Source organism: Dipteris shenzhenensis, chromosome 25, assembly GCF_047967505.1.
Source record: "Dipteris shenzhenensis isolate YYH24624 ecotype China chromosome 25, Dip_SZ_1.0, whole genome shotgun sequence".
In the NCBI taxonomy this organism is placed as follows: domain Eukaryota; kingdom Viridiplantae; phylum Streptophyta; class Polypodiopsida; order Gleicheniales; family Dipteridaceae; genus Dipteris; species Dipteris shenzhenensis.
In genome coordinates, this window is record NC_141620.1 from 38,896,997 (window position 1) to 38,907,752 (window position 10,756).

Genomic DNA, 10,756 nt, shown 5'->3' on the forward strand with positions numbered 1-10,756 from the left:
ATTGTCATTGAAATTGTATATATTTTACAAACACTTTGATATCAAATTAAACTGCATATCAAATAAATTGCATTTTAAGAGAATTGGATTTTAAGTGGCATTTTAAATTGCATTTTGAATAAATTGCATTTCAGAAGGATTGCATGTTTAAAAAATTGCAATTGCAACATGTTCCAATTATAACCAACCAATGACCATCAAACCAACATCTCCTCTTCTGAGTCACTAGAATTTGGCTCAAGGTGAGTCAGTACAGGGGCATCATGCAAGGGACCTAGAAGATCAATATGTACCCACTTTGGCATATCATCATCGTTGGACACCCCTTTCACATCATCCAAAACTCTACCATTCACATAGAGGTAAACTAGCTTTTCCAATCTTTTCGATGTCAAGCGGTTTCTTGTGATGGAATGCACAAACTTGTAGTTACTCTAGTTGCATTCACTAGAGGAGTTGCTACAAGGTTGCGACAACACTTTCATGGCCAAGGCTTGCAAATGAGGTGTGGATGCCCCACACTCTTCCCACCATCTCCATGCTGGCATGTCTTTTGCTAGTTCTTTGATTCTTGGATAAGCAAACAATCCTTCTCTATTTTGAAAAGTTGAGAGTTCCTTACAGCAGAGGCATACTCTATCCTATCCTCAAAGAAATGTCCAAGAAGATCATGCCACAACTGAATTATTTGAACATCAATTTTTGTGCGATATTCCCACCATTGTGGGTCTAATATATGGGTGGCATAGTGCAGAGAGTTGTGGATTGATTCCATCATTTTCTCATCATCTTTTGCAATGCATGGTAGATGTTTGTGCATACGAGTTCTTGAACCTGATTACTCTTCATGGCAGATGTTACATCTCCACTTTGTGGCAGCTATGAGCATAACATAGTCTTGGACTTTTGCACTGTTTCGGCCTCGTTTCTCTAGAGCCATGCTCACGGACTCTGATGGATCAATAATGTGAAATTGTAAATTGTCATATATAGAAATATTTCTTTGATCTTAAACTTTTATTTCTTGAATATGTGTTGCATGGAGAAATCATTTCCCTCATTCAAATTCTACCAACGTTCAATAAGTGCGTCATACCTCGAGACGAAGCAACCATCCAATCGTCTTGCCCCCTCTCAACATAATTGGATGGTTACAAACGTGGTAATCTGCCTACAGACCTAGGCGTGGGATGGTATATTGCCTTTTCCCACATCTCACTCCTTCTCAAGTAAGCATCTATCTGCACTATGATCATTCGTAACATCATGCTTTGTATACGAAAGTCAATTTTTCACAGACACTAGTGCAATAGCTAGCATTCCTTACATGCACGTGGTGGCTTGTGGGTTTCTCACTCTTGCCTTCTACTTTTCAACCTCAATTCTTCACTCATTCGTCAACACAATTATTCGAAGGATCTAAATGCATTAGTTCATGCTACAAGCAATCTACAACATCAAGACTCAAATAAATACGCAAGGAACCAGCAATTGATTGATTGAGAACATCCATGATGAAAATCATTCTCAAATTTCATTAAAATAGTTGCACATAGTAAATGTTCACTCATTGACATATTCAAATGGTACACAAGTGATTCAACTTGAGGCATTTTTAATGCCTTGCAGGATGCCAGCAATTGATTCGACATTGGCTCCATCACATTTCTCTATTAATTTATTTTCATCGCCAATCAGATGTTTTCTTATCCTCATAGCCAGTCCTCTAAAGACTTGGTTGCAAAAGTTACACTTCCACCTTTGCCGCCCTAGCATTGTAACAAAATCTTGCAGTTTTCAAACACTTTGGCCTTCACCTTGAGATTGGTTTGGAGGTTGATGTTTGCCTACCCTAACTTCTCTGTCCGCCATGGTTGTTGTACATGTAAAAGAGAAAAAACATCTCAACTCAAGACAATGTCACTAACATGTCATCGATAACAAATGTATGTTTGCTAGACCTCAAGAGAGAGCAACCATCCAATCATCTTGCCCCCTCTCGACATAAATGGATGGTTATAGATGTGGTAATCTGCTTGTAGAAATAGGCATGGGATGGCAAGTTTCCTTTTTCCATGTCCTGCTCTTTCTCAAGTAAGCATCTATCTGCACTATGATCATTCGCACCATCATGCTCTGTATGTGAATGTCAGTATTTCACACACATTAGTGCAGTAGCCAGCAATATCTACATTTGCACTTATCAAAAAATTTTGTTTGAAACTACGAAGTCAAGGATACTACCTAGGTTGGAAAATATCTAACGTAAGTCGACATCCATTTCATACCTATATAATATCAACTAATTGTTCTGAGATAAGGTAGGACTTTTCTTTGCACATAAATGTGCAATGTATAATACCACGAATTTCCTCTTACCAAGCAAACTTAGTCTACAATGATCTCTAACATATAATGTGCGGGTTGATACAAGTTGGCAATTGCGAGCTACACAAGCGGCTAGACTTCCAACAAGTTGTTATCAGCTGGCAAATGCGAGCCACAACCAGCAAAAGCCAAGTAGTTTCTTATAACTAATAAGTACATATAAACTATAATATAACATTTTCCATGTGCAAGTAGTTATCGATCGGCATATGCGGATCACCCACTAGCACATGGTTCAAAGGTATTTTTATACCTATATGCGAGTAGTTACAAGTCAGCATAAGCGGACTCCCCACTAGCAGATAGATATTTCCAATTATTGTCATATATTTTTTACTAGTTTTTTTATATCTATACATAGGCAATATAGCTAGTCAACTATTAAAAATGTGTTATTACACTACATTTTAAAAGCTAATTTCTACGAAAAAGAAACTTTTCTCCTTTTCTTTTTGTTAAAAACTTTAAATATATTTACATGAAAACATTGTTGGAAAAATAATCTTTCAAATCAGCAATCGTAACCTATCAGATTTAAGCTACACATTTATCCATTTTGCATCCAAGTGTGGGTGGATATCAACTGACCTAAGCGAGCCCACCATCGACACTGGACACTTTTTAAAAGGATATGAAAACTCACAAAGTATTTTGGAAGCTTTCTTAATCCTTTCTTCCTTGTCCTTCCAAGACTCCAGCAAGGCTAGATTCTCTGGAATGTGAACAGTACAAGGTCGGTGCAACATATATAAGAAAATGCACCATGCGGTATATACCACAACCCTGCATGGTATACTTTGGGACCGTGCAGTGTAGACAATCCCTGTGCGGTATATGTTAACACTGGGTGGTATAACAGCCATGATACCACACAGTAGTGTGGTTTTACCATGTGGTAATAGGCTGGAGCCAATCCCAGTTAAAAATCATGGCAGGGGTGGTTTAAAACACTCCTGGGGGGTCAAAAAACGTTTAAAACATTTTAATTCAGTAAATTAAAATGCCCATTTTAATTCCCCTACAAATCCCTACTTATATGACAGTAGCCATCTCCTTTTATCGGATCCTTCAACATTGACATTTTCAAATCTTCTCCATTTTAGAGCGACATGGTTGTCTTCCCTCATTTCATTTGGATAGACATTGAATGTCTTCTTCTTTATCTTCAAACTACAATGCTTGCATGTGCCACGAATGCATTCAATCCTGTGCCACTCATAGTCTCCCTTTGGACAAACCACTGGCTCCCACAGAGACCTTAGGCTACAAAACCTACCCTCCCTTGCAACACATGATGAGGATCCAGGTGGCCTACAGACTACGCATTCATTGGGGGGGCATGGGCATTGATCTTGATGGAGCAATGCTCCAACACGACTAGATCTCAAGTCATTCATAGCTTGCTGGACTAGGTCAAAGTCTATGTGTGTTTTGCAACAACCAAAATTCCTATCTTTGAGTTTCCTGATGTACCAGGGCTTACAATGCTCAAAGCTCCTCTGCCAAATTGAAATGTTTGGATTTTGATCCATCAACTTGAGATACAGCTTTGTCTGTTGACCCAACATGCGGGAACAACTGAACAATGAGCCCCCTTTTTGCTACTACCAAAAGAATACAAAACACAGTCTAATTAAAGTATATAATGAAGCAAAACAAATTTCAACCACCATGCTGGTTTAGGACAGTAGGACACATTTAGGACAGTCAACCACACCGGGCTGGTTTAGGACACGTTTAGGATAGTCACAATTTCAACCACTAGGATGGTTTAGGACATTGTCACAATTTCAACCATTGGGATGGTTTAGCCTGACGGTCTCAACTTCACATATTAGACAATAACAAGTATATTGCTTTTCATTTCTGAATTTCACCATTAGAAAATAACAATATATTGCTTTTCATTTCTGAATTTCACAATTTAACAGTGGTATATGACCCAAATAGCAAGAAATTAAATTTAACAAGTTTAAGAACTAAGAAACACAATAATTTCAACCACTGGGCTGATCAATAACTAATGTCTGCTCAACCACATTGGTTCAGGACAATCACATAACTGGTGATTGAGCTGAAGGAGCCACGGTTGCATGATGTTCCAACCACCAGGCTGGGTTAGTAAAATAACAATATATTGCAAAATATATTGTTGTTAATTTCTGCTCAACCATGCCACCGGGATGGACAACAACTAATGTCTACTCAACCATGCTAGTTCAGGACAATCACATAACTGGCGATTGAGAAGAACTAGCCTACGGTTGCATGATGTTCCAACCACCGGGCTGGTTTAGGACAATCACATTTAGTCCAAGCCTAGTTTAAGAAATGAAACAAGTTAACTATCCTAAAGCTCAATCACAAACAACCACTGGGCTAGTTTAGGCACCACTGACCTACGTTGTATCTAGCATGTGTATGATGTGCTCCTCAAACACCTTGCATTCCGTCCGCTTCTTACAGATGTCCTTTCTATTTAGAGAAACTCCCGTACTTTTGTGCCAAAATGTCTTCATTGTAGCAATGACTTCCGCACGTAGGCTGTCTCTTCTTTTCTTGCATTCTGTTGAAGCCCACATACTTCTCAAATCGGGATGATCGTGCATTGCTTCTGTTCTACGTTTAATTGCTTGAGCCCCGTTGGTCCTTGTGATTGATAACATCTTTGACATTGTGCACCCAAGCCGTTTCTCCTTTATCTCAGGGGACGACACCAACATAAGAGAGCATGAGAAGAGCATTGCCTCCTGGGCGTGCATCTTCCGAGATGTTGGTAGGATTGTTACTCTACGAACTTTAGGGTGCAGGCTAAAGATTGTGAAGACTCAAGACTGGTAATCACCTAAATGGCCTAATGTTGCTGCCTCGAATGCTCCCACCAATCGTGACACCAGCATGTTCTTCGCTCCAATGGCAATGATCGAATGTGTGCATCTGCAATCACTTCTTGTTGTTGCTCTGTAAGGAGTCTTCTTTCTTCTCGGTTTTTCTCCCTTTACAGATGTTGTAAAAGTGTCTTTCGTTTCTGATTCAATACCGTGCCAGCGTTTTACTCGACCCCCACTTTGTTTCTTGTGCCTTGACTTGGCTTTTCAGCTATCCTATCTCGTAGCCTCTATCTACTTCTCTTGCAAGCCATGGCGCGCTGCATGTTACCATTGATGCCATGGCCACGATTAGTCCAGAATAGACCCAGAGAAGCTAGCTAGTGAGGCAAGCAAAGAATAGAAGACAACTTACCTGAAAGAAGACAATGGCAAACCAAAGTCTGTGCAAGCTGACGTCGAGGTACGTGCGGGTTGCATGGCATTTGCAGGGCAGGGGCAGGTTGCAGGTACTTAATCTTCCAAGATTTGATGGGTGGGAGATGTGAACATTTGAAATTCGCGAGAGTAGCAAAATTTTAGCCGTCAGTTTTCTCCCCTCTAGCGATACACGTCAGCAGACTTGGAAATCCCAAACAAGTGCAATGTGGCCTAAAATGCTTCAAAACACAAATAGGCCAAAGGGCACGCTATCAGGTTTGATGCTGTGTATTATTAAATGCAATGACCTTTGGCATGCTTATGAGCCATATAGCAAGCAAGTGTATGAAAAAAGAAACAATTCAAAATTGTAAATTAATAGTGTTGGATTTATTAAAATATCTTTACACATACACAAATTGCACTTTTCTAACTTCTTCTATTTTAGGGTGAATCTAGATACCAATACCAACAACTATCAATGTTTTAAGACCACCATGCACTAGTCCCAATAGTTTGGATTCCAAATTTTCAATCCGTTCAACAAATCAAAAAAAAGTTATGGAGCATCCCCTCAAATGGGTATGCATCACTTTAGCACAACATTGGAGGCTCGTTAACCCATGCATAATGATCTCATTTAGGCGTGTCCTTCGGTTGAGGAGAAGCTCACATAGTGTACTTTTGAATGATTACTTGGTTGCATGTATGTATAGAATAAAATTTTGATGTTTTTGAATAAATTTCTATATCTTATAGTCTTCAAGGATGCATGCTTCACATGCAACATAGCACTTGTAATGCTTTAATGATCTCGTTCCAAATCCTTATTCCATAATTTTTTGCTCTCATGTTCAAGTTTGGAATGTGTGCTACAACTTGAAGACAAAGTTTGCCGAATTTCGTTGAGCAATGCATAAGCTATGGGTCATGCAAGATACCTATACACAGAAAAGTCCCGGAACCTCACCAAAAATGGCTAGTCCCAAGCAAACAATGATCCATATAGTCACCCAATATCTCAAATGGTATGGTTTTGTAATATCACATGCACAACATGCATGGAATGTTGACTCCATCATCAGTCCTATACTAGATACCATCCCGAATGTGTGGCTTGTGTAGGAAGGGACATCCCTTACATAAGAAGAGGTGACTATCTTATACTAGTGGGCTTTGAGATTGGGAGACCATTGGGTTTGAAAGAAATGATCAAAGGGTTGCATGGGTAGGTGCAAATAGCAACATGGGCCAAGAAGATGTTGGCGTTCTCCCACCCCACGCATACTATAGGTCAAAAGTGTCAAAGGCAGCTTGGAAATAAATTCAGCTTGCAATGAACCTTGATGCACTTGTCATACTATAAAGGGTTGTAAAGTTGGCTAAACATCAAGTTTTTATGATAGAAAGCAAGGGTAGCAAACTGAGTTGCTGGCTCATAATATGAAGTGGCAATAAAAGAGACACCATGTTGCACATGTCTAGATTTCCATGAAAGAGCAAGGGGTGGGATGTCATACTTGGCATGCAAGCAAATATATTTTGTGTTTCTTTATGTCCTAGGCCTTGATATGGAAATGCATAGGTTCACCTATCAGCCTATGCTAAAGAGCCAAGTGGTGAGGCTTTCTCTCATAAGGTAAAGAACACCTTTCTAGTATCCCATGGCACATACGTAATTTGTGGCCCCACCCAAAGGTTTATATGTAGGTGGTGCAATTCATAATTAACGTGCAGACACACATATTTTGAAGAACTCAGGGTTGAGGCATGACTTGAGATCCACTGGGATTTGTGATTCACATTGACATAAGCATGTGCATGTGCATGTGTGTGCACACCCATGCATGCACACAAAAGATCTATGACTTCTATTAAAATGGCTTAAAAAGTGCTGCTGTCAAAATAGCTTTAAAAACCTACTTTAAAGGGCCGAGTTCATGCTCAAGTGTGGAAGGGGATATACTGCATGGCATAGTTCATGCTCAAGTGGTAAAAAGTACACTAAAGGGTGGAGCTAGATCATGACAATTGCACTAGTGTAATTTATCAAGATTACTCATTAAAAAGGAAGTCTTTCTATGGTTTTTATACATGATAATTTGATGTAATTTGTGGCATGCTTTGGGAAGAGGATATGGGAGTGCCCATATAATGGATACTAAAAGGTTGCTATATTCAAAGTTAATGAGATTGCAAGGTTGGTAGAATGAAAGTACTCATATTGCAAGGTTGCTACATTGAAAGTTGCTCATATTGAGAGGTTGCTACATTAAAATTTTTTCCTTTTTTTGGCTTGGTGAGTGAGGCATTTAAACTCACCTTCACCAAACTTAGACACGAAGAAAAGGGGTGGGCATAGTCCCAAACACAACAAAGCTTGAACATCCCACTACATTCAAAGTTGTATGTCATAAACCTTGCTTTCGTCTGGATTGAAGAGGCCAAAGTTGCGCTCATACTCAGGTCCCGGTTTTTGGTTCTCGTTGAATAAAGCAAAGATATAAGTTTCTACTGCCACATCGGGCTTCCTTGGAGTGCCAGTGCCACTTGATACGTGAGCTATCAGATTGCTATTGTATGCTCGTGCATTCTCAATTGTTGCAGATGGGTCTCCTCTGGATGGCCACCCGGTTTCTGTCACCACCACCGGTATGTTTGCATAGCCAATCGCTTCCATTGCCGCTATGAAAGTATCCATCTGTGCGTCGAATAAATTGCTGTAATGCAGACCATTGTCGTCTACTCCCGTACCGGACTCAAAAAGTGCGTAGCCAAGGTCTATCGCACCGTTTGCGTCCATGTACGCAAAGAAAGGGTATACATTCGCCATGAAAGGTGCTCCAGTGCCCGAAAGGAACTGCAAGATGGAGTTCATTTGCCCAGCGATCGAGACTTGAAACTGACCATTGGAAGGAGGAAATGAATTCGCATCGAGAACACTGGCAGCGTGGGTGGTGGATACCTTGATGCTTCCCTGCAGATTTGCTGTATCAAGAGCTGCATAGACGTTGCTCATAGCCTGAAATAGGAACTGAGCATTCTGCGGATCGGATGTGAGCACCTCATTGCCAACTGCAATAAAACTGATAATTGACGCATATGGTACAATTTTGGTTTGCACCCACTCATTGGCTGCTGCCTGGCTTGAGGCAAGGCCTTGTAGCTCGTTATTGGTTGCTTGCACGGTTAAGTTGATGCCTGAACCCACGAAATTGCTAAGCACTTCTGCATCGGTGTCATAAATCATTGCCTTCCCAATACCGTTAGCTTGCAGAAGGCTCACGACTTGGGCAGGCGAGGGAAGGTTGTCCCCAACCCGACCATAAGCCACTCCTGTTCTAGAACCTGCAAAATGATTACATATTTGATTGGGTTTGGTCAACAGAAACTTATAGCATGCAATTTAAATTGTGAGACAACTGGAGAAAGAGGAGAAGGGAAAATGGGTGGAAGATGTCACCTGTGGTTGATGGAAGGAGCAGCGATGCAATAGAGAGAAAAAGTATCGGGGGTACAATGTTGAGCTTCATTCTAAAGATGCTCTCTACAACGCTTACCTGTTTTCTCCTTACTACCGCTCGCCACGTTTATATAGGACCACAGCGAATCTCCATATAAATAGCTCGAGCGTATGGACGAAGAAAAGGCGGAAATATAGGAGAGTACAGAATTAGAAGCGACGCCTACCAGATTATCTGAACGTAACAGCTTCGGATACAGCGAGCAGAGCGCGGCGATCGTTAGATCGTTCATTGTTCCCGAATGAGAGACAGCGTTACGCGTGACTTCTTGCCGTTTCACGGCGTGAAAACATGGGCGATTGTCAACACAGTTTACGGAGAATTGTGGGAGACGATGGATCTGAAAGAAGAATCGCAGAGGAGGCGGGATCATGGCAAAGCTGGAGTAGTCAGTCTGTCAGCTTGTCATTCTAGGAACGAGTCGTTGGAGACGCTGGTGAAAAACAGACAAGCCAAAGCTCAGTACAAGATGAAAAGCATGCTGTCTATTATACCCTAACCCCTATGGTATATAACATCTAAGGAGAGAACTGAGCTTTTTGAATGTTTCCTAGCTCAATATATGTGAATTTTGAATGTTTCCTAGCTCAAGATATCTCAGTTTTGAATTTTTCGATATTTCAATTTTGAATGTTTAATTTTTAGTGTTCCCACATTCTATCTCCTTTTTTTGGGAAAGATGTTGGCTTTTATCAAGCTAAAACGAAAGAGAAGATACAAAACTGTGGCCAACTATACAAGGCAAACAACCCGTGGCCTTCAGTACTTATGCCCAAACCTCAACACTGAAAACTATAAGGCACTAAGCAGTTCAAAGAGACACATCCCCACCAATGGATCCTTCTTCTCAACCAATATTCCTCATGTTAGCAAAACCTACCTTAACTATCCCTAAGAGCACACTCTCTCGGAAAGCCAGGGCCATGCCACGCTTCATTCTTGAGGCTCCAAATTCCATGAAGATAGCATCCCAAATATACAACCAACAAACAGCTAATGTAGAGAGTAGGCCCTCCATGTCTCCGAGCACTACTAGCCTCCAATTTGAACTAAGGGCAAACCTACCCATCAAACCCACCTTTTTTATTGCTATTGTAGTGTGATTCCATACTCTCCTTGACAATTGGCACTCCTAGAATAAATGCATCATATCTTCCATCCATTGACCACACAGTGGGCAATACGGATTCACAGAGGACCACTTGTGCATTCTTGTTCTCAATGGTAACCATTTGTGAACTACCTTCAAGATTAGAAATCTACTTCCACCATTTGCTTGACCTCCTAAGCTTCCATTTACTGTTGAGAGCAAGAATTAGGACAATTCTGCTATCAGACTCCTATATACAGCTCTAGATGTTATATTCCTCAACCCCACTGAGCCCAAGACCCATTGGTTGACTTTCCAATCTTCAAAGAAGATACAGTTAGTTGGCTCTCCAGAGAAGATACAATTAGTTGGCCACCGGGATATTGTTCAGAATCTCAAAGAGAAGATCTGATTCCCCTATTAGAGAGCATGAGTTGATCTCTTAATGTAAACAATGATTTCTAACAAGCTCCCCTTGCATCCCACAAGTGTACCCATGACCAAAT

At 40.6% G+C, this 10,756-nt stretch overlaps 1 pseudogene; it reads right to left on the bottom strand.

The window, feature by feature from the left end:
* Positions 1–8,034: 8,034 nt before the first annotated feature.
* LOC147885865 (glucan endo-1,3-beta-glucosidase pseudogene) lies at positions 8,035–10,097 on the bottom strand (annotated as a pseudogene).
* Between the last annotated feature and the right edge of the window lie 659 nt (positions 10,098–10,756).